Genomic DNA, 24510 nt, shown 5'->3' on the forward strand with positions numbered 1-24510 from the left:
GTGACTCTCGCCACAGGCTGTCAGTTGAATACCACGGTACTACTCTGTGGCACATAAAAAAGGACTGACTTCTGCTTGCTTTTAAAATTGCCCTGGATAAATTCGCTGGGAAGTCTTTAGTTCTTATATTATGAGAAATAATAAGAATCATGACCCATTTCATCTGCTCCATAGCACAGGATTTTGCAGACCTTTGTCATATCTTCCTGGATATGCTTCTCTCCAGGATAAAGAGTCATAATCTACAGGGGTGACCCTTAATATGGGACCTACTTCATCCTTCTGATGATCCCTATTGCCCTTTTCCCTACCTTTCATAGCTCTGTTAGACCGATCTGGAAACGGGGTGACTATGAAATTACACAGTGGCATAACGATGTTTTTTCTGCGCTCGTCTCTTTTTGACCACCGCCGGCTGTTGCGATGCAGACTATGTATCCGAGCAGACTTGCCTAGTACCAGGTATCCAGCCAAACAGGTTTCAATGACTTTAGCTTTCTAGTAACTATTTAAATGATGCTGGTTTTTCCGTACAGAGTAGAACCCGATTTTTTATATTCTTTTAGCTTATACCTAAAATATAGCGCTGGGAGGAGAAAGAAAAAAAAAAAGGCTTAGGTCCTTTCTAATTGTGATTCCTGGTTTTCTGGTGGGACGGAGCTTGCATTTGCAGCCTGAATGAGTTGCACTGTGTTGGATTTTATACCTGCAACTGTTCCAGAACTAAATATTACTCATCCCAGACCTCAGGAAAGTGTAATTATATGGAATAAAGCCCACATTTGAAGGGGCAGCTGGAAATCTTATTCTCAAACCATTTGTTGAAAGCTGGGCAGAGTTTAAAACATTAAGAGGTAATCCCAGGGAAGATGGATTAGTGACCAGAATTCAAGAAAAGCAGTCAGATGTGAATAATAAATTGCAGTCGTTACAAGAGTCTGTGGTTTCTCACATGGGCACTTACATGGTACATATAAAACTATACATATGAGGTATAGTTTCCAGACCTTTTTTTCTTTACTTTTTGTAACTCTATTTTATAAGCAGAATTTATGTCATGTGTTTTGTCCACCTGAGCCCATCTATATATTGCAGCACAGCTCCAGATGTCATGGACAATTTATATTGTAATATTTATAGCCAATATGCAAAACATTAATGCAACGGCCATCGACCACGACTGGGCCCATGGGCAGCAATGCTGAGCAAGTAACCACACTGCTAGTGACATTATACTTTGCTCTGCCTGTCAGTCTGGGCAGCAGCACGGCAGATCAATGTTTTACTTTTTAAATTGTTCGTTGCCAGGAGCAACGTCACAGGGCATTGCTGCCTGCAGGCTGGCGTGGGGACCGTGAGTCAGGGAGCTGTAATCTTTGTGCTTATGAATAACAAGGTGTGTGCCTGCACACTGATAAAGATCACATTCACAAAATATGTTTTTCTTTACTTTTCTGTGCTACCAAGGACTAAAGGAATACATTGCAGTGGTCCCAGGAATGAAGTCTTGCAGACCATATATGATCCAGCTGTTTCAGGTGGCTGGATTCTGGGGTCTTGCTGCTTAGGAAGAGTATTAGGCAGCAGGTCTGCCCCTGGGATGTGTACAGTTGGGATCCAGAGATAAGACACCAGTCCCAAACCTAGAGAGTTTGAAAATATACAGGATTTGAAAACTTGATGCAAAGCAACAGCATTTCAAACAAATCTACTCGCAAGTCTTTGTTCTGTGAAAATTATATGCACTTTCAATAGACAGTTGTTATTGGATAAAATTTTAATGAAAAATGTATACTTCCCATGCAAAACATTGATATTTTATTTAAAAAACCAACAACTCTGCCTGAAAATCTTGAGGGTTTGGGGGAAGAGAAAGGTATTTTTAAATGGTTTTTCAAAGAGAGATAAAAATAATCCAACAACGGTCCAGTTTTCTGACAAGAACTAATCCATGCATTTGGATGGCACTTGGAGGGCTCTTTGAGAACACCCCATGTATTTTCTCCTGTTTTCTCTGTTGCTCTTATGTAGGATTAGGACTATTTTGCTTGGTGCTAAGTGAACTCTCCCCATGTAGTAGGTGACATTTCTTTATGTGTCCTTGAAATGAATTGAGGCAGAGACCTTTTTTAATGAAAATGTGCTTGCAGATATGGTCTTGCTAGAAAAACAGTCATTATTTAATAGGTTTTATGCACATTGGATCAACATGCTAAAATCTACTTTCTTCGAACTCTACATTTCCAGTGTTTTACGAAGTGAAGGACATGCTTCAGAGTTTCCATTCCCATCCCATATATACTTCTTTTGAAAGGCTGTCACAGACTCTTGGCCTCCTTGCAGATCTGGAGGACCATGGCTACAGTAATGTAGAAATACATGGATAAAAAATGTCTCTGGGTTGACTTTTGTATGGATTGAGAAATCTTGCAGATTAAGCTGAAGCTATTGTAATCATCTGAAGTGAAAAAATTGGATACATCATCTGGAAGAACCGGGTAGAAAAATGGTACAAAAATACACCTGTTGCTTTGAAAACAAGACATAATATAAAAATCTTTACTATAAAAATGGCCCAAAGCTAAGGCTTGTCTGTTCCCTTATAAAACCAGAATCAGGTGCATGAAAGAGGGAAGAGAGGCAAAATGGTGAGAGCAGGTCTATAAAAAGAGATCCTGTTTTCAAATTCATGAAACTGAAACCCCATGAGGCAGACAGGTTACTGCGGGACAGAAAAAATCATTGCACAACTTAGCCATGTTCCTGTCATATAGTCATCACTACCGCTACAGAGTCTCAAGCTAGTTGACGGCAAATTGAATACAGGAAAACTCCATTAGTAATTATACTGCAGTGTATAAGCCTACCAAGTGTGGTTTGTATACTGGTTGTATACGGCCAGTTGTGCTGTTCAGGCTCAGAGATTTGAACATCTTCCAGATTTGTGGCTAACTTCCATGAATATGTTTCTTCTTAGCAATATAAATCATAAACCAGGTTAGCTAGGAACAAAATCTCCCAACCAATGAGCCAGGCCCTCAGGTGAAGGTGGCCTTGCCTTTTAGTCCAGGCATACACAAATCATATTCTGATAAGAAATTTGAGGCATTACAGGATAGATCTCTATGTTTTCATTAATCAGTACGGATAGCAATTCTTGGTGAATTTCAGCTGTTCTAACACAAGGATTGATAGAAAATTCTGCAGATTATATTTATCTTATGTTCCTGGGGATATTTCTGTTCACCTTGGTTGAAGATAGACCACTGTGATTTCTGGGGCTGTGTCGCTATAGAGCTCATCACTGAATACACCATTGCTTTTTGTAAGACTTCAGTGTTTTGCATAAAGTATCCTCATATATTGGCCATTCTGTTTCCATTCCCTCTGGACAGGACTAAAGTATGCCAGATAAAAAGTTGTAAAGGCAACACTAAAGGATTAAGTGCTGATAAAGAGAGAAAATGGGTTTTGTCTTTCAAGTTTCCTTACTTAAACAATATCTACATCTCTCTTCCCGAGTGCCATGAAATGTTAATAATGCCAAAAGTCTTGCTGTGATAACTTGATTTGAAATCTCTATATATTTTGGCCCTGGCTGTGATCAGAAGCACTGAACTCTTTAGATTAGTAAAATCCAGAGGTGGAGTGCCTGTGGAGATAACATCTGTTTGCAGCCGATGTCGTCTTTTAAAGGGTAATCTCTTATGCATGGAGCTGAGTCGGGCTGTATTTCGCTGCATCTCTTGCTGTGATTGCTGATCATGTAGACATACCTCAAGCTAACTTTAAATGCCTCATTTGGGTAGGGCTACTAGCAAAGCAGAAGACACTTGGTGTTCAGCACAGGCTGAACCACCTGGATGTTTTTCTTGGTTGCTGGGTGGATTTTGCTACCAGACAGAGCTAGTTTGAAATGAGGTTGAACATATCTGTATGTGCTTTAGGTATGGCTTTGATCACTGCAAATAGGGATCCTGACTAGCACAAAGGTCAATTAAAAAACTCTGTAAATAGAAAAGTTGTCTTTACGTATGCTCTTATTGAAATGCTATATTACTGTGTTGATGTCCAAAATACCACTTTTGCTTTCTGTCTCCTAGCAGTACATTAAAAAGACCTGATTCTTCATTCCTTTATACTGCTTTAGTAGAGTTGCTCATTATTTACTTTTGTGTAGAGCAGGTAAGAGCCAGGCATCAGCCCTTTTGGTGTGTGTCTGCATAGGGTGCCCCAGGATGCCATCCTTTTCTAAATGATCTTTTCCAACTGACCTTTTTCTTGAAGGCAAACTGTCCCAAGCCTCGTAATTCCTCCTCGTGCGCCACGTGCTCCATCCCCCAGCCGGGTTGGTTGCCTCCTCCCAACACCACATACCCCAGGCCCATAGTCTCCCACTATACATACACAAACACTTTCTCTCCTACTGCAGGTGAATTAGGACATCCTCACTTTCCCCCAGAGATAACTCCTAGCTTTACAGCCTTAATCTCTTCTTTGCTGCCCCTGGTTTAGCTTATGGTCCATCTCATGCTTTCCAGTATGGATGCACGTGATATCTTTCTAATGTTAGCCAAAACAAGCCAATTTCCTTCCAGAAGAACTGGTACAGTACTTCTCCTGGAACCCAGCATCCATTTGATGGAAACACTCAAGGAAATAATAATTAAAGTAGATCTGCAGCCAGATGGGAGGGAACAGTAACCATTGGTTGGTAGGGGTGGGAAGAAGAAATAGGCTGGAAAACGGAGGAAGTGGGCTCGGGGGTAGTAACCTCTTTGGTTGGCAAAACTGTAGAAGGGTCTGTGGGTCTTTGCCTACAGCCTCATTAGTTCTGTGTTTGCATTACAGCTCTGAGGCAAAGAAGAAGCATCCCTCTGGTTCCATCACTCCCCCAGTGCCTACTGTCCTGCTTCCATTCAGCAACAATGACCTTCTCTGTCCTCATGTGTTGTACTTCCAACTTTTTTAGCTCTTTGGCCACAGCAAGCACTAAATGAAATTAAAAATAATACAGAAGCATAAGCTAAACTGCACCCTGTTGTATTACAACCATGTGTCCTATAACCACAATAAAATACTACTGTGATAAATCTTTAAGTAGGGGTCAATAAAGCAATAATACTGTACAGAGGAAACTGATCATTTAACATAATGACTGATTTATTACACCATTAACTTGTCCTTAGCTTTGTCTTAGGGCAGTTTACTAAGTGAGTGCTTGTTAACTACTGTAATAAACTGCTTCTTGGGGAAAATACTCAAATAAGAGTCTGTAAGTTACTGACAGGTGTAAGATCAGTCCTTCAGTAAAGTCTGTAGTGCAAAAGAAAACCATGTATAATTTGATCATTTTCAGTCGTTATGGTATCAAAGACAACATGCAAATGTACGAAAATAAATACAATGAGTAAATAAGAAGCCATAGTAACTGATGTCAAAAAATTTAGCCTTTGGGAGACGGATTATTTTTGTTTACCTGAGGCAGGTAGGAGCTTAGTATGAGTGGCAAAATCCTGGCAGACAATGCCTTTGCCCAGTGGAGACCTGTCACGGCACTGCTTCTTCTGATTGTGAGACCTTGCAGGAGGGTACAGGATGGCCGTGCCAAGAGCGAGAAGCACCTGAAAGCTCTATGAAAGTTGCTCATATGACTGTGGTAGCAGAGCACAGGACTCAGAGACCCGGTAGCTGCTGACCCAGGGTCCCCTACTTTCCTCTGGGTGGTCAGGAGGAGCCAGTCCCTGACTCTTGCCCTCCCCAGCTGGAGAGCGTCCCTTCACTTGTACCTATCCTGTCTTTGTCACTGGCAATGGAGCGCTTCAAAATGTTCTTTGGCCGAAAAGGTGTGGTCTAGCCCATACTTGGGACTGGACCTAGACCTCAGGGTGGATTATCCTGCATTGAGACGTGCTTACAAAGACAACTGTTTTTTGCTCCAGAGTGGAGTGGTGAGCTAACACGTGCAATGGAGCTAGGACCTTCGTGTGGAACAGTGGGCTGACTGTAGGGATGCAGCTTTAAGAACATATATGCAAGGGAACCAAATGTGTTTGTGACAGTTTTCTGACACAGCGGCCAGCTGGCATGGCATGGCCTTTGACCATGCAATTAAACCTTCTAACTTCCAAACCAGGTGTTAGCACTCAAACTCAGCATGGTCCCTGACTTGTGCCCAGGAGAGAACTATTTTGGTAGAGTGCTATTTTGTATTGAAACCATGCCAGGGTTTACTCCAACAGTAATGGGAGATGATTGAATTCTATCGCCCTGAAGCATTTCTTGACACAAACTGATTTATTTTATGTATGTAGTTTTAGAGCTTTAGAGGGGTGAGGCAAGTTATCTGGGATCTGTACAACCATCATGATATTTTTATTTCATGCTAGTGCAGATCCACTGACTTCAGTGAGGTTACTCTAGATTCACCCTGGTGTGATCAAGATAAAAATGTGTCTCACATGAATTTGGAATAAAAATGTCCACTTTCTCCTGCTTGTAACTCAGTCCTCTAAAATTTAATGCATGGGTAAAGCCCAGCTTGCTAATAAGCGTGTTAAATTATTAACATATCCCTACATAGGAAAATTATCTATAACTTGGACATCAGCAGAAATGGGCTTGTTACAGAGAAAGTTTGTTAGTAGTGATGTAAAAATTGTCAAAGTTGAGTATAAGAGAGGAAACATCAGAAGGAGCAAGAGAATAAATATCCTGTAGAGGGAGATACATGTGGAGAAATAGGAAAGAGCAGAAATGTGTGGAACAGGAAATAGTGATACTGGAATTAGAAATACATACGGAAGGAGTCAAGATTGAGCAGAAATTAAGCAAAGGTCAAGACAGCATAGACATTATTGCAGGTGACAGATAGGAGACCTGGAAATACAAAAATGTTAATGGACAGGGAGATGAAGTAAGTGAGCCTGTAAGGTAGCGGTGGGAGAAGCTGGGGTGCTAGGTGAGGGAATGAGATCTGTGCCCAGTTTGAAGCAGGCACTCAAGGCTTGGGTGTAGGGAGACAAGGAAGAAATCTGGATCCAGTGAGGAGAATGGAGAGGCTGAGGTGCAGGGCTCAGGTGGGGAACTGGAGGAGTTGGAGTGCTTGGGAAACATGAAGGAAAGAGAAGGAGACCTTGACACTGGAGAAAAGGTTGACAGGATAAGCCCTGGCATGAGGATAACGGAGCATTGATGGAAACTCTGGCATATTGTCGTGGTTTAAGCCCAGCCAGCAAATGAGTTGGCCATGCTGGGGGGGGAGAGGAAGGTGAATCATCTGGCATTGCAGAGTGTGTGAGAGGGTGCTCTGAAATAGCGAGAGGGGAAGGCAGCAGGTAGCCTCTGCTCAAGGGGAGAAGGAGAGGAAACTTGGACAGAGTCCCTGTCGGATGCAATGAAGTGTGTGACACATTAGGCTTTAAAACGCTTATAAATCAGTGTCAGGAACAAGTCTGCCAGCAAATACAGGATGAGCAAAATAGAAACTGAAAACCTCACCATCATCCTGGGAAAACCCACATTTTTAAATGCTGCCTGCCTCCTACATGAAGCTGAACACATCTGAAAATATCCCCTAATTTGCATACAAATAGCTACATAAATTGGACTTGATCTTGGTTTTGGTTGTAAACAGAGGCATGGGAACAGGAGGCAGCTCGGCGCAGTAACTGTTGCGCTGGACTCATTTTGCAGCTCTGCTCCAGCCTCGCTTCCTGACCTTGGGTGGGAGGCCCCTTGGACAAAAAATGGCAAAAGGAATCTTTTATGTTCAAGAAGAGTGTAAGAGTAGCTAACGGGGACAGGGAGACAATATCCTGCAGAGCTGAGTCTTTCTGGGATATTTAGAGTTAGGACTGTCTTCCTTAAATTTGGATATTGAAAAGTTATGCACCTGAGCCTGAGACAATTACCTTAGGCTTGACTGATACTGAATGGAGGAAAATAGGTGGGGAGCCATGCCTCTGACCTATTATAAATGCCTGTCTTAGCATAAGAGGAGTTGCCCTTGGGAGATGGGATCTATTAAAAGTCATAAAAGGAACATAGTATAAGTACACTGGATTCAAATGTCCAAATGGTAGGCATGTGAATTACAGCAGATGACTCCAACCTAAATTCTCTTTCTTTCAGGACTTTGTCTGAAGATACTTAGTGACAGTACTTAACATTCCCTGTAAATGTTTTTGAGAGCTTGAAATGTGACATGTAAACATACATATTATTAGTAGTAAATATATCCTGAAATTTCACATTTTTAACACTTGAAAGATCAGATTTTGTGACAACTAATGCATTGAAATCTCAACATTTCAAAGTGTTTTTCACACTCCTTTTTCCCTCCAACTTTAATAATTGAAAACAAAAATATTTATATGTAACTTCTATGCAGGCCAAGTCACACTGCATGCAGATGATGAAGTTTTCTTCTAGGAATATTAAGACTATTATTATTAAGTAGCTTCCTTGGCAGAGTTATTCAAAATCTCAAATAGAAATAAAATCCCTTTATAAATATAAGGTCTCACATATACTGGAAATGAACATTTTTTGGACTAAGTTATTTCCCAGCCACCCTTGGAAATGGTTTTACTGAAAGCTCACATCATATGTGAGATCCATGTCAGGCTTTTTTTAGCCATTTCCTGGCTAAATTTAAACCATTTGGTTCCCTCTATAGCTGATAGAGAGATGTCTCTGAAAAGGCAACTCATTCCATGCTAAAATGGGCACGCAAAGCAGATGAGACAAATCATTCATTGTAGGTGCATCTTTTCCCTACTGACTACTGAGAGAGCACAGTTTAGAGTAAGAGGATATTTTACACGTCTACAGGGAAGATAAATGTCTCCTGCAGCGTGCTCTACTTGAAAAATCATTGCCATTGATTTCAAAATACCCCAGGATCACCAGCGTTACTCCTGCCTCCACAGCATCTTCTCCAGGGATTTGGAAACAGTGAGACTGCCGGCATCCCTGAATCCGCTCCTGCATCATAAGCAGTAATGACAAAAATCGTGTCTTCAGACCCCTTCTTAAACACAGCCAGGGTCTGTAACTCCTCATTCCTGCAGCATACTCCTCCTTTTGGGAAGCTGGTCTATAGCATCAGTTTTACTCGGTTTTAATTTTGCCAGTATTGCTTGTTCTAGCATGAAGAATGATCAGTAGATCTTTGCTGTTCCTTCTCTGGTCCTTTCCTGCTTGAGGCCCAGATTGCATACCTGTCCTCTTGACAGATGGCACAGCCTTCTGTGCTCTGGATGTGCTCAGCTGACAAACCTGATGGATCTCCTCAGTAAGAGCCTACAACCATGTTCAGGCTCCTTTTTTCCTGATACTGATATGCACGTGTTGTCCTTTCTCTTCCTCTCTGCCTTTTGGCTGTACATCTCCCTGTCTTCTGTTCTGATGGTGCATTTCAGCTCATATTCTTCTCCAGTTTCTGGTTCTCAAATATCTCAATTATTTCCCATTGTTCTACCACAGGGCTAGTTTCTCTCATACTCATTGTCACCTCACCTCCTTTTTTTTTGCCTTTCTAACCTTTGTGTTCTCCAGTATAGCAAACCTGTGCCTCAGCACTATCTCTCTGTATAGCACGCTGCTTTTTCTGGTTTGTTATCATGCTCATGCTCCCATTTGTGGGTAACCATCTTCATATAAATCACACCGGTGTCTTTGTGTCCCCCTGTACTTTTTCTGCTTGTCAAACACAGATAACCTCCGCTAAAACATGTCGAAACCCCTCATTCCCTGGACAAATATCTGAATAATCTGTCAATGCAGTGTTTGTGAGGAGCTCTCTGATGTCTGAGTAAGAACAGTTCCATAAAATACCGTAACGGTTGCTTAAGTTATCTCCATTGAGGGGTGGTTGTTACACCCATCAATTTCCAGGAGGTCCAGCCCTACCCATAACAATAAATAATTCCCTTGCCAGAACTCATACGTCGTTATGCCTTTGTTAGAGCTGAGGTGTATCAGACCCACAGGAAAGCCTTTTAACGGTGCTCAACCTTAAACAGTTGCAGGCGGTTAAATGTTTTGCCCAGACAGTGTTACAGACTTGGAATCAGCTAGCACAAATACAACCCCGTCGTCAGCTGTAGGCACAGAGATCAAGGCCACTTCCATGCTTTTGATGTTCACATAATAATGCACATAGATACTCATGTCACGGGTCAAAAACCAGGAACAAACCAGGAAGCGCAGAGGAAAGCCCATGCTGAAAAAAATCAGGGAGAAGTACTGAGGAGAGCTGGGCAGAAATCACTCCTGCTATGTTGATTTGAGAGGGTTGGGTCTTTCCTACAGGACCTCTCTGGTGGGCTGGATGCTGTGCCGCCCCATTCCCTGGCAGCAGACCCTGACTCTTGAGTATTGCCTCGGCTGTGTGGAGATTTCTACTGGTATTACAGAGCCTGCAGGGCTGCGGCAGCAGAGCAACCTTCTTTCCTCACTTCATGAGACGGCTTCAGGTTGAGAGTTAAGGGAGTTTGTGCACAAGGGGCTCAAGAATAGATGTGCAAGCTTTTACAGAACTTCGTGGGAAATTTGCCAAAAGGTTAGCAGCTTTAGATAAGATTAATATTCCTTAACCTCCCACTGGGAGATAAAATCAAGTTTCTGATAGTGGCAGCCACTGAAAGATGACATAGATCTGTAGCTCTATCAGAGCAGGAGATCGGTGTAAAGAGTAAAGGAGCAGAGGGTGTTTGCGCTGAGAGGCAGAGATATTCTGAGACCAGTGCTGACTGCGGCTAGCCACTTTCTGTTTCTAGCAAGTGATCTATGACTAGAAAACATTCAAAATTCAACTTGAAACCAGTGGCAAATTTAGGTCACATTGAAAGAACAGCTCTGACTGAAGAGAAGCAAGCACAGAAACAAAAAAACAAGAAAGTGTTGGCAATGTCAAAAAGATTAGTTTCAGCATTCTCCAAACACAATGTTTCAATTTGGGGGGGCTGGATTCAAAAAGAGCATCTGCTGAAGGAATTCCTGCTCTCATAATCCTGGTGATTAGGGCACTAGCCCAACATGCTGAAGATCCCAAAGCCCATCCCTATCTGATTCTGAAAAGGCATTTGGATATCTGCTTTCTCCTTCTAAGGAGACTTTTCCCACTGAGCAATCAAGTATTGCATCTTTAGTTATTCTTCCTCTCTGTTGGACCTGCTCCACTTTGAAGTCAAATTGTTATAAACAAACATTCACTGGGAAGGAGAGACACTCCATAGTCTGGGAGTCTACAGGAGGGAAACCTGAGCTCACCTCTCCCCCAGGTTGCACGGCAAGAGGGAGTTAGGCCCAGACAAGTGCTTTAATCAGCTTACTCTGGAGAGAGGCAACAAATGCTGCCGCATCCTTTTCGTGTTTTTTTGAATGGCTCCACAGACTAGCTTTTCATGTACGCTATCTTTTTTTCTTTTCTTCCTTTTTTTTTTTTTTTTAAATGCTGCAATATCTAGAAATTAAAAGAAACCTATAGTTTCCAACTGAGTGAAATTCTTCATGTTTTATTCTATCCAAACACTGGTTTATTCATTTTGTAACACCTTTTTTCCTCCAAATTTTCATTTTGTTTCCTCAAGTTTTCAGTTCGCATACTGAACCAAGTACTAAGTCATTCTTGTGGCACATATTCAGCTTCCTACTGGACTTCCAATCCAGTGGAAATTTATAAATGAGAAACATATATTTTACATTTTCTTTTCTCCATAGGAGTGGGTGACTGAATCTTCCTGTTATTTAGGTCCTTGTTTAATACCACTCCACTGATTTTGTAAAATCATCATTTCTGGATCAGAAGTAATGACCTCATGGTCTGGCCCATTAAAAATAACTCATGAAAGGCACAAACCCCACAGATTATATTACTCTCCCATTATTCCATTTTTCTGTGAACTTTTTCTTTCTGTCATGCTTTATTGTATAAGACAGAGAATAAAATAGTTTTGCAATCATTTCTAGGCAGTTTTGGATAGTGTGTTGTGCGTCATTTTTTAATGTTTCAAATCCTTTAATCCTTCAAGTAAGAAACATATCCTAACTTTACAGCATTGGCTTTCCAGGAACTTGTGGGAATGAAGGATTTAGAAAGTCTGTGGTAAAGGGATTACTACACATTACTATCACTTAATGAGTATTACGATGTGCAAATTCAGATGCCAGTGTGAAATCAACACGTTCAGCAAGTAGTAGGGGAGATATAATAGAAAGCAAAAATTAGGGTCAGTAAATTCTTTAACTAGGAGCCGGGCTGTTTGCAGGAGGATATAATTTCTTTTATTAACATGTGGCAACTCAGATCTCAGGCATGTCGAATCTTCTGGACGCACTGAAGGGACAGAAAAGAGCACCTTGGGTACTTTGTTGGCTAAATATGGACCATGTAGCCTGTTACCTGTTATCTGCATGCTTGATGTGGAGAAGAACTCCAGTGGAAAAGGCTGGGCATACCCTACTGCTCACCTAGGGCCTTCCTTATTGCCATGGTGGTTCTCACCAGTGGACTAAGATGCAGGAGCTCAGTGACTGAGGTAAAGTTTTCCATGGAGCTGTGCACACTGTCTTTAGCTACTGGGCAGCCCACAGTTGTGATGCAGAACCACAGCTCAAAATAGAGGAATAATGATGGGAGATGAGCAAGAGGGGCTCTTGAACTGTGGCTTGCTGCGTGCTCTCACTTTCCTGTGTTTCACATTATCTCATCTATTGAAATAAAGAAGATGGTAATTAACTGCCAACCTTGCATAGGTGTTGTGAAGTTTAATTAGCACAGGTACTCTTCAGTTGCAAGATAGCTTAGTGCTGTATTGCTGTAGTGCCACTTTTTAATCTTGAGTGAGGAACAAGACACATTACTCAGGAGCTGCTTGTATCTGAAAAGTGGGAGAGGCAGAGGAAGGTGAAGTAAGGGAGCTCTTGCTGGCATGGTTTTCAGTGTGTTGACAGTAATGGTTTGGAATGAAAAGGCTAATCAGTAAAACCATCCTTGTTAAATCTGTCCATTAGGGATAAAATAATTTTGCACCATTACCAAATGTACACAGATATACTTGCATGTCTAGTGACCTACTGGATGTAATACACTAAGACTACCTCAATAGCAATAATATTTTTGACAAGAAATGTAACTCTAAAATCTTCTGCTCTTGGTGTGAACAGTGCATTTATAGTCTGCTTGGCAGTGAAGGTAATTATCTCCTAATGAACAGAGAATTGTGGTTACAGAAAAATCATGATGGGGGAAGAGAAATAACTAATTTTTTAAATGGAATTATACATGTTTTGCTCTTATTATCATAATTAGCTTTTCTCCTGTTACGCTTTTTTTTCTATATTCCAGTAGACTATTAAATCAATAACAGTCTCTACAGCGTCTGAAAAAAAGTTCAAGACAAATGAACTTTCCCATATGGATGTAATTTTTGCAGCCATAAATAAATTCTTAAGGTTTTTGTCAGGCTTTTCACACACCCACAGATTCTGCTATCAGCCAGTAAATCTTTGTTTAAGACACTGTGAGATCAGATTTCCCTGGATGAAGTGTTGGCCAAAGCAGGGAGAAAATAACGTTGTGGAGAAACTAGTATTTCCAAGTTCTGCCTTCCCTTCCACCCCAAGCAGAGTATTCTCTTCCCCTCTGCTTTTCTTCAGGATTTCCTGCTGTGGTGTCTACTTGAGTTGGGAAAGAGAAGCAGACAGTGTCCTTGGTGTGCATTTTTTCTAACAGCAGAGAGGATCTTACTGTTGGACAAATGGGATTTGAAAAGTCAGAAGTGCAGCAAGTCATCTTGAATCATTGCTGTCTTTTCCTCCTCTAGCAGGACATCTGTTCAGCTAGCTCAGTTTCGTAGCTCAGTCCCTGTGCAATAGCACAAAAACCCCTCCATGATTTCTCCAGCGCTGTTTGAGAGTATCTCTTGGGATTCCTCTGCAGTATACACAGGGGTCCTGTGAATGCTTTCAAAAAAGTTTTGCTTGCAGCTATTCACATAATACTTCATATAATACTGTACTTTCCTACTGACTGTTGCTCTCCACCTCTAAAAACTCTCCCTGGGAGTCAGATATGCAGATACCAAAGCAGTGCAGTTGCATAGAATACAATGGTTTCATCAGTGACTCTGTTAGACAAAATAAAACAGGATCCTTTTTATCAAAGAGAGGAAGAATATGAAGTACAGAACCTCATCGTCCTCCTGGAAGTCAGAGCAATGCTCTGCATGGTGTTTAATACTGAATAACCCATTTATTTTTGTATCTAGGGGTGTTAGTAATTTCTTATTTTGGGGGATTTGCTTCTTTTCCACAAAATACTTCCTTAAGATTTCTTTTCTTTTGAAGCCATGGCAAATGTAGCCAAGGCATTTACCACCTATAAGAATTATTAATGCTCCACAGTGGAGCTGGCTTCAGTAATTAACAGATGAAAGGCAATGGCTCAATAACAATCATACCTCTAATCAGCAGGGTGTATCTTATATGTGTGCTGGACTTCTGTACGCAAGAACAATCTGATGATGTCAGCTACAGATTAGTTCCTACAATCACAGAAACATAAATACCACTGAGGGACTCTGTAAAGTCCCTACTCATCCTCCTGCCCTTAAGCGGGGTAAGTTACAGGACTAGTTATCACTTTGCTGACATCCTGACTGAATTTTGCACAACCTGTTCTTACAGTATATCTGTGATGGAGATTCTCCCACCTATCTGGGCGGGTTTGACAGTCTCATTCCAGTGCTCTCTTATCCTCACTGTTTACCCTTTTCATCTGATGTTCAACTGGAGTCGCACTGGAGTTCACGCCCCTTACTTCTTGTCCTGTCCAACATAGACATGGAGAACAGCTTTGATAGCCTTTCCTTAAGGCAGTCTGCTATGAAGCTGAATGCTGTTCTGCAAAAGCATCAAAAATGAGAGGCACATGCCTGCAAACCATCTTTCATATGCATGGTTTATTAGCTTCAATGAGCCAACTTACGTGATTCAAGGTCTTGCTTGCAAGTTAAATCTATAGCTGGTGGTTTCTGTGGGCCCTGTATGCAGCTAATTGCAGTAACTTGTGGTGGAATTAAGAAGCACCAAGTGGTACACAGGACACAACTCCTACACCAAACACTGATGGGACTTTTACCTTACCTGAGCAAACATAAATCATGGTAGGCCTATTTCCAGATGAAATCTTATATGGACTATTTTTCAGTGACTTTTAAGAAATCTTCTAGTCCCTCTTTGGCAGCAGTTCATAGCGCTTAGGAATTGGGGCGTTATTGAAATTTACCTTTGAAATTTACTTTAGTTGAATAAAATATCCCAGTAAGTCTGGAAAGAGATGGTATAAATATATTTACTGAATGCCCTTCCTCTCACCTGTTGATCATCGTGCTCAGTCTTGATAGAATCACACTCAGTGAATCACTCACAGTGGCAGGATGGACTTTTACCTCCCTGACCTTTCATGCGATGCTGAGTAAATTGCTAATAAAGAAATTCCTTCCCCCCCCCCCCCCCAAATGTGTTTTCTTTTGAATTCTCAAAACTTAAACCCAATCAGGTCGAATTTAAATAATTGGTAAACAAATTTACATACAAGATATTTGTGTGAGTGTGTGAATAGCCCCAGAAGACTGACAAATCACACATAAAAGCTCAGAAAAAGGAACTCAGATTCAGGAGATGTGGGATTTCTACCAGAAGCATGTAATTGCCCAAAATCACTGGCTTGCATTCAAGTTCACATTAAAGTACTTTTAGTTGTAATACTTAGGTGGGATTCATCATTTTGCTCAGGAAGAAAACTGAGTATCTTGAAGTTTAAGCAATGCATACATGGGTATGCATCAAGTTCCTTTCAGAACTAGGATTCAAGACACCAGGCCTGTACATTCAACACAGGGCAAATTAATAACTGTCTCAGATACGGTTTTATACATGTAAGCTTATCACCTAACCCACCTAACTCCTCGTTCTCTGTTTATACACTAGACAGTAGGGCCTAAATCCTGTCCCTGCTTTACCAGTTACATAAAATTGACTTGACTTGACACTTTCCAAGGTAGCAATGGCTGGAGACATCTGGCATCCCTGTTTATGTTCAGATCTTGCCTATGAAAAGCGTCATGACAGATTTGAAAACAGAGGCAGTATAACTGGGCATTACCTAGATAATGTGCCAGATGTGCAATTAAGTTTGATGCAATATTAAACTCCCTATTCGTTAATTAACAAATTTGGATATCTCAGCTATATCCTGCTGAAGAATTAGCCAATCAATGCCCCAAAGTGCAGTGCATGTTTTGAAACTGTCTATTAGCAAAAGCCATTAACAGATAGACATACATTAAGAGATCTGTCATGGGACTGAGCATGCGAATACCTCTCGTAGCCCTATCACAGTATGGATAAGTCTGTATCTACACAGCAGAATTAAGACAGGATTATAGCCTGAGCTGGAGTACCCGTGCTAAAGTAATTTCAACCATTTCGGTAACAGGCAAGGCAAATGACAATGTTGTCAAGTTTGTACTATGTTGTAGCCATAAAAGCCTGTAATGCTGCATCTTGCTACTGTTTTTTATCTGTTCTAGTGAAATCAAGGTAGGACAGATGTGCCAGCTTCTGCTGCAAACACACATCCATTTGACTGTGAGGCATGCACTGAAACATTGATTTCAATGCTCAAAAAAAGCTGTGGGCTGGAGTGAGCTGTGTAATCCAGGAAGAGAGTTGGCAACTAATTTCCTGCTGCCTTTATTACTCTAAAAACTAAATCAATTTTTGTGTCTAGATGGTGTTGCTGAAAAGCACAACCTTTTTAAAAGCTACTTTTCTCCCCTCCTTTAAACTCCTGAATCTAAACAAGTTCCACATACTTGTCTCTGGAAGCACAGCTTTAGAAAAACAAATGGATTGAAGTAGCCCAAGCCAGCGTAAGAGTAAGAATTTCCATTTGGTCAATGCCACTCAGATAAAAATAACTTGTTTAATGGGGAAAAAAGTAGGAAGAAAATGATTCCTTAACAGGAAAATAGCCCATATTCTTTATTTCTCATTAATGGTGGAGTTTTTTAAGCAGAGCAGTACATTATGTCTTTGCATTCTCTCTCTCTCTCTCTCTGTAAGCCATGGAACCATGAAATAAATTATGTGTATTTGCCTCCTCGAACATGCTTCTCAGTTGCACTTTGTCCACTAATCTCTGCTGGAATTACTTCTAATATTCCAAACCTCTGTTGAGATGTCAAACAGCCTTTTCTTCTCCTGGTAGAAGAGAAAGAACTACCACAAAAATGTTTTCTTCTTTTCCTCCAAAACCACATTTTTTGCATATGGGGTTTGGAAATGACAGTTCATTCTGGGATTTATCTTTGACATGAATGGGTTCTAGATTTACAGTATTTTTAAGATCCAGTAATTTGGGAAACAAAAGAACTAATTGAAGTTTGTGCCTTGTTAAGATATGGATCTCACAGTGTCTTAAGCTGGGGATGTGAAATTGATTTTTTTTTTTAGCTGGAGAAAAAAAAAAGCCTGTGCCTGTATAATTTTTACAGCAGGTTTTTTTCCTGTTTTTGCCAAACAGGACTGGTGGCATGGAAAAAAACCTCTGTGTGTGTGTGTGTCTGTTGAGGAAAAGCAGAGTGGTTCTGTCATTACATCCATCAGTATTCCCACCCGAGATTCCTACAGCAGATTCCTGTAGGAATAGTGACCGGTCAGGCCATGAGAAAACCTAGCGGGCTCTTTTAAAGGAAGCGCCAGATTGTCAAGGAGAATTCCCTTGGCCACATGTAAATATGACACGGTGCAAATTATTTCTGTGCCTAGTCACTGCAACAGGCATGTGAATAGGAGGTATGGTGTCCCAGGAAAACCATGTGCACCAAGTCCTCCCGCAGCATGGTGTTTCCTTCGCAGGCACCTTGCCTTCCATCTCTTGTTTCTGTTAGCAGCATCAGGCCTCCTAGAAATAGCCCAAAGAAATGCTGCCTGTCATGTCACCCTGCTGCAAAAGCTGGTGGGATGGCTGATGGTGCCCGGCCCAAGCACAAGAGGTGTGCTAATGAGTTAAAGCCCAGTTCTTCTCTCTGGAGGCCAAGCCAGCCGGGCTGGCTCAGAGCTACCTGAAGCCTCTTGTGCAGGGCGAAGTGGTGTGTCTGAGTTATACGCATGGTGGCTCTTCCATTCACAGGGCAGGTGCGTCTGAAGGGTCTAACTTTTCAGAAAATTTAACCATCACCAAAACCCAACACGAAACAAACACACAAACCCCAGAAAAAACCCCAGAAAAACAAAAAGCTCAACCATAGGAGGAATACTTTAATAGAGATCAGTAAGCTGGAGACTAGTTGAGATATGTAAATTGTGGCAGCTTTTGAGAAAGGAAAACAAAAAAACCACAGAAGGAGTAACATTTTCTGTCGAGGATACTAAAGAGACCTGAAGAATAAGATGAGGGTAAGTTCAAGGGCTCTGAGTCATTCAGAGTGATGCAAAGATAACACTGTACCATCCCAATTGGTGTAAAGGAAAGCCTTTTACTGTAACTGTGTGAAAATGGTGGTTTAGTTAGATAAGACTACCCATGGAAGTAGGCTGGTTTGTTGCTTTAATACACCTCTTTCACCTCTTATGTCTAAATGCTTTCTTATAAATATGAAGTAAACCACACCTAGGTTTTGCAATACCATTGGTCATAGTATCTCTGGTTGCAGACCCTCAAAATGAAGAAATAAAGGCACTTGACACCTCTTGGATTTACCTGGTAAAAGAAAGGAGGGATGCTCTGCATACACCAGCCAGATCACATTCACAGAGTAGTGTGAAGGCTTTGTTAAGGCTGTCACAAAGCGACCAGAAGGAAGAAGGAAGTGTTGGAGATCTGCAAATGCGGCACAAACATGCTCCCATTCAGAAACAGCTGATACCTCACCCATTTTAAAGTACCATAGATTGAACGCCTTTTTTAACTTCTTCAGGCTTAAAGAGATTTACTGAAGACAGCGTAAAACAGCCTTGCAAAATCCCCATGGATGAAGGCGAGAAGCTTTTTTTGATGAGTACCATATTGGGATGAGCATGTGAATTATCTGTCAGGTTTTTTTTCATTGTCCCCAGGCCTCAGAGAAAGAGCTGAATGAGTGAAATTTGCATAAGAGTTTTGAAATGTTGCCCTATTGTTTTCTTAGAGGCTCAGTTTGATGTAGAAAACATCTGCCTGCCTTTGAGTGCTCTGTGGATCATTTGGTTGTTTGAGAAATCCCATTTCACTTCTTCCTCTGTTGCCTGGCTGGGAAGTGCTTGCTCTTGGTACCTGTCAGCCAAGAGAAAGAAGCAACTGGGAAAAAAAAGAAAGAAAGAAAGAAAGAAAGAAAGAAAGAAAGAAAGAAAGAAAGAAAGAAAGAAAGAAAGAAAGAAAGAAAGAAAGAAAGAACCTATTTATTTTATGCACTTATCAACATACGTTTTTCTCCTGGGAATGGGAGTAACCAGAACTTGGCACATTCTGCGTCAGAGCAGTCCTAAGCACTCATGACAGTATTCAAACCCAAATGTGACAGAGATAATAATAGATACTAATTATGGCCTTCAGAAAAACTATTTTGATTTCAATGGTGCTATTAATAATATAAATAGTAGCATAGATTCCTGGACCCGCTAGGCCTCATATTAAGGACTGCGTCCCTGGTTTGAACACTGTGGTTTGGAGCAAGGCTCTTCCTCCTCAGAATTTTCTTCCCCTCTGAGGAATTCATTCCTCTTTCTGTCTTCCAGTACTTAAGTCTAACAGCTCTTTAGGGCTTACAGAATATGCACTAGTTTTGTTTAACATTTGCTTAGCAGCTTTTGCATCATTACTTTTCTGTAATTAGAACACCTAGTGGGTATGATGATAGACACTATACAAACTAGTGATATAGACAACTAATTTCCTTTTCACACTCCTAAAAGGACAGTATCTTTGCTTTGCTATTTTATGTTGGCTGTCTTACAGTGAATCTGAGCATACTTTCCCCCATACCTTGTTTTGTTTAAAAAAAGGGGATAATTTTTCTGTATTCTGTTACTTGGCTTTTTGTTATTCCCCAAAGGGTACACCTGAAATCAAGCTATTCTGCTTTCTATGGTGATGTTTTCTATATCTTCCACAAAGTTGTATAAGAAAAACATCACTACGCCTTTCTAATTTTGTCTGACATTGCTAACTCAGACAAAATTTATTAAAAAATATTCCAAAACTTGTAGAACTACTGAGAAAGAACCTTATAAGCAGCAGAAGAATACTGATCTTTATTTGATTGTGTGGCAGAAGCTACACTTTCCTCCCAGAATTTTTCACAGGACATTAGCAACTTTTCTCCAGGTTAAAAGGATGGGATTCAGTTACTTTGGTATCTAATGCTTTAAAATATTCAAGGGAGTCCTGCCTACCCAGACACCTGCGGGTCTTCTGGGATTCCTGTGTCATGTCTTAGATAACCAACAGGATTTGAAATTGCATGACACATCTAAGTTTAGGTACCTGGATCACATCCCAATAGATCTGTGACTCATCCTATTAATTTTCTATTATTACATAATTTAGATCTCATGATGAGAGACACAATAATCACCTAAAGATAGGCATCTATTACCATCTGGTGCACCATGGGGTGTCTGAGGCACCTGTATAGGTAGGTAGGCATGACCCAGGATCTACAAGACACTCTGCCCTCCAGGGCTGGCAGCTGAAGACAAAGTGAGAGATCATACAGTATTTAGAACCACAATATGTACTGATATTTAGGCACTGTGTCCCACCTTTGGTGTCTGTTTTGCTTCTTTATGGTCTGTAATAAATCCTGAAACTCTGTGGATGTGCTATGTGGCTGGAGAGGCTTTGTAATATTTTTCCTACTTGATCTGTTAATTTTAGGTTGTCGTATTTCTTGCAATGCCTTTTTTCTCTCTCTCTCTCGGGTTTTCTCCCCCCACACCCCTCTCAGCCCAGTAATTGCAAAGCATTTTATGTTCATGAGGGATTCCCCAAAGGGGAAAGGTATTGAATTTTTGACACAGACTTTTTTCATCTGTGTTTATTAGGCATTGAAATTAAATATGTGTTAATAAAGAATAAGTATTTGTTTAGAGTTTTATAACTTTAAAATATTTTTCTTTCTCTGTCAGCACTCTCTGCTCATTTCATGCTGTAATTCTAAGCTTTTTTACAATCACAGATGCACTTTTATGATAAGTATGTCTTTCTTTTAATCTACCACATGTGCTGTATTTTATACTACATGAAGAAAAGCAGTGAAAAGGGGACTGTTACAGTGACACAGCCCAACCGAGCTACTTGATGTCTCCCACTGGGTCCGTGTGAGGCTCCCTGGGCTTTCGCTCTCCTCTGTTTACTAGCTAATAAGCAAATACAGCATTGAGGTTGAAGTACAGGGCTTTAACTCATCCTAAAAGATCTGAGTGCTGAGTGTTAAGAGATCTGCCGTTAAGGCTGTGAAGAGTGCTGCTTTCTTCTCTGCCATCAGCTTCCCGTGTGACCTTGGAAAGTCACTCACTTTGAATTTCAGAAAAGGCTGTAGGAACTCAAGGTTCAGCTGAAAGCAGAAGGCAGCGAAGCCCTTGCTGCACTGCCAGCAGCAAATGAGTCCCTGAGATCCCAGATGCAGAAAGGGTCATTGACATTGCCAAATCTTCAGGTGGCCTTGTGTACCGAGGGTAGGACAAAATAAGGTGAAGGAAATAATACATTTTAAGAGTGTCCTGTCTCATCCTGTTCGCTTGGGGCACTAGAGCCATTGGGACCATGTCTGTGGTAGGGTAGCACAAGAAATGGTATTTTGGCTTCCCAGGCTTGATTTAGTCTTCACGGTGTGGTCCTACATGCCTAATGTCGTCTATATAAAAAAAAACAAAACCAACAAACCCGAACTGTTGGCAAAGTGTCGTTAAAAAATATTGTGCATTTTAGACCACTAAATACTCAGAAGACACTCAAGCATAGCAAAGAGTTATCTAAATATGGCCAGGATTCTGTGGCATGATGCGAAAGGTAGTATTACACTTCCGGTTTCTGTTGTAAAGCACTACCTATATTTTTATTCGTACAGATATTCACGTTTGTTATATTACCCTAAACATGTACTTTTTATTGATGTTTTCTGGAAGCTTGGCTAACACACAGTCCCGAACAGTAAAATATGACTATCACTTCACCCAGAAAATAGCTTCCCCAGCTCGCAACTCAGGAGAAAATTCTTACCCACTTATTTTTCTAGTAAATTCTGGTTGGTGTCCTGTTCAAGTTTGCCGCCCCATGTATGAGCAACAAAAGCATGGCCTGTTAGCACATTGGTCAAACTATAGACAGCACAGAGAGAGACAGAATTTAATATGTTAGAAGGAGAAAGAGCCCTCTTTTCTACCTTCAGGCTGAAAAGTTTGGGGTTGTGCTCTCGCATTTTAACAAACCACAAAAAGAACATCTAGTCAATGTTTTTATGTGGCCTTGACAGTCTTCAGAAATGTGCTGGTGGCCTGGGTCCTGAGGGAGAAGAGCAGCATCCTTCAGAAGACACAGGGGGTTGGATGCCCAAAGGGACTGAAACACTCTGCCGTAAAAGAAAGTTGATGGCACATGTCAACGAGCAGAACATCTTTTTTACATGTGTATTTGTCAATATCTTGGAAGTTGTGGGGTATTTTTGTTAAAAGCTGTAGGAACTGTGGATGTTATCGTGTGAAATATTTGGGCCACGAGGCTTGGCCGCAGGTAGCAGCTCACCCCAAACCAACTGATCTACCTGGCTGCCCTGGAGGCAGACAACTGGGATGAAGAGGCGCCTGAGAGCTCTAGGAAAAGAAGGAAAGATGTCTCCTTTTTGGCACCCTTCTCACCTTCAGAGGTTTTATAAAGGCCCTGCACATGCCAGGGTGAGACCTGCAGCCCAGCTGCTAGACCAGAGCAGCGAAGGTGGCCCAGGAGGCTGCGCGCTTTGCTAGTGCTGCCGGGCATCTGCCTCCTGCGAATGATGGGTGACAGCATTGCGGAGGAGCAGGGTGACCATCAAGACCAGCAGCAGTTGTACTGAAACCTCGTTATACAGCAGCCCAACCATAGCACAGTTTGTTGACTCCCAGAATCTTGACAGACCCTATGGGGACAACAAACTGTGAATGAGGTGCAAATGAAGAGGAAGAGAGTGACAAGCTGTGCCAGCAGTCACTGGCAGTTAATAGGAGGAGGATTTGATTTAAACAATAGATTTGGAGCCAACTCGTAACATGTATTGTATTTTCCTTTCCTCTGGCTCCCTTCCTTCACCCCCAGCAGTTCCTTTTGGTTAAACAATTTGTTTAACTCACAGCTTGTAAGCTAGGAAGTATTGCTTACGGTTCAATTGAGTTTCACAGATTTCAAACAGTGTTGGTGGGCTTTTTGGTAAGTACTGTTCATGACTGAAACTAGGCTTGTTGCCTGGCAAAGAGGGTAGAGGCATTTTTACCAAGATAGGAATTAATAGGATGAATGACGCTGCTTCCTCTGGGATCTGGGCTTTTTCTATACTGATTGAAATGAGAACTGTGAGCCTCAGTTGTCAAATGCATTGCTTTTACTGCAAAATGTAGTAACCTAATCTACACCCTGCTCGGTGTATATTCCAATATACACTTTGGTGTTCATGCTTTTCTGTACCTGACATGGGACACTGGTGAGCTTGCTATGGATGATGCGTTTGCATGACATTCCCTGAATTCACCTATCTATCTGCTTGCCTTTCTAAACTCATTTAGCTGCTACTATAATTATTATTCCTTCAGCCAGGCAATTAGTGAATTTTTCTGTGTATTTTCCAGTAGAACAAACATATAAAAAGAGCCAGTTTTGAATTTTAAACCTTTATTTTTCTTCACAGAATGAACTTCCATCTATATTAGCAACTTTGTGCTTCTGCTGGAGATGTTACTGGGGGACGATCCAGTGTGCTATCTAAATCATACCTTCACTTCAGGTGCTTGGTTAACCAGTCCACCTCAAATAAGATCCTTACAAAGCCAGTTGAGGAAGACAAGTGTATTTTAATGCCTCCAGGGAAAAATCCTGTCTGCATAACTTAAGTGCCTAAACTAGGTGGATGGCATTTCTGGAACACTGCAGGATTTTGAAGGCACTAGGAGTAGGATTTATTTGGCTAACTGTCAAATGTATAAGAATTAAATTTATATTGTATACATCAGAGAGAAGTTCTCACATTTCCTATGTCGTGAGTGGAGAGAATTAAACATTCCTATAGCACAATTCTCCTGAAGGTATTTTACCATTATCTGATCTGTGTTACAGAGGTAACAGTTTATTTTAATTTACTAGGGTAGGGGAACTAGTTTGTATTAGGTGTTCTGGACCCTGCCCATATTATGGGCATTATGGATTTTTTGGTCTGATTTCTAACAAATGAAAAACAATTTGAAATGTTAAAATAAGGAGAGGAGAAGAAAGAC

The sequence above is a fragment of the Accipiter gentilis genome, chromosome 13 (assembly GCF_929443795.1).
Source record: "Accipiter gentilis chromosome 13, bAccGen1.1, whole genome shotgun sequence".
Taxonomy (NCBI): Eukaryota; Metazoa; Chordata; class Aves; order Accipitriformes; family Accipitridae; genus Astur; species Astur gentilis.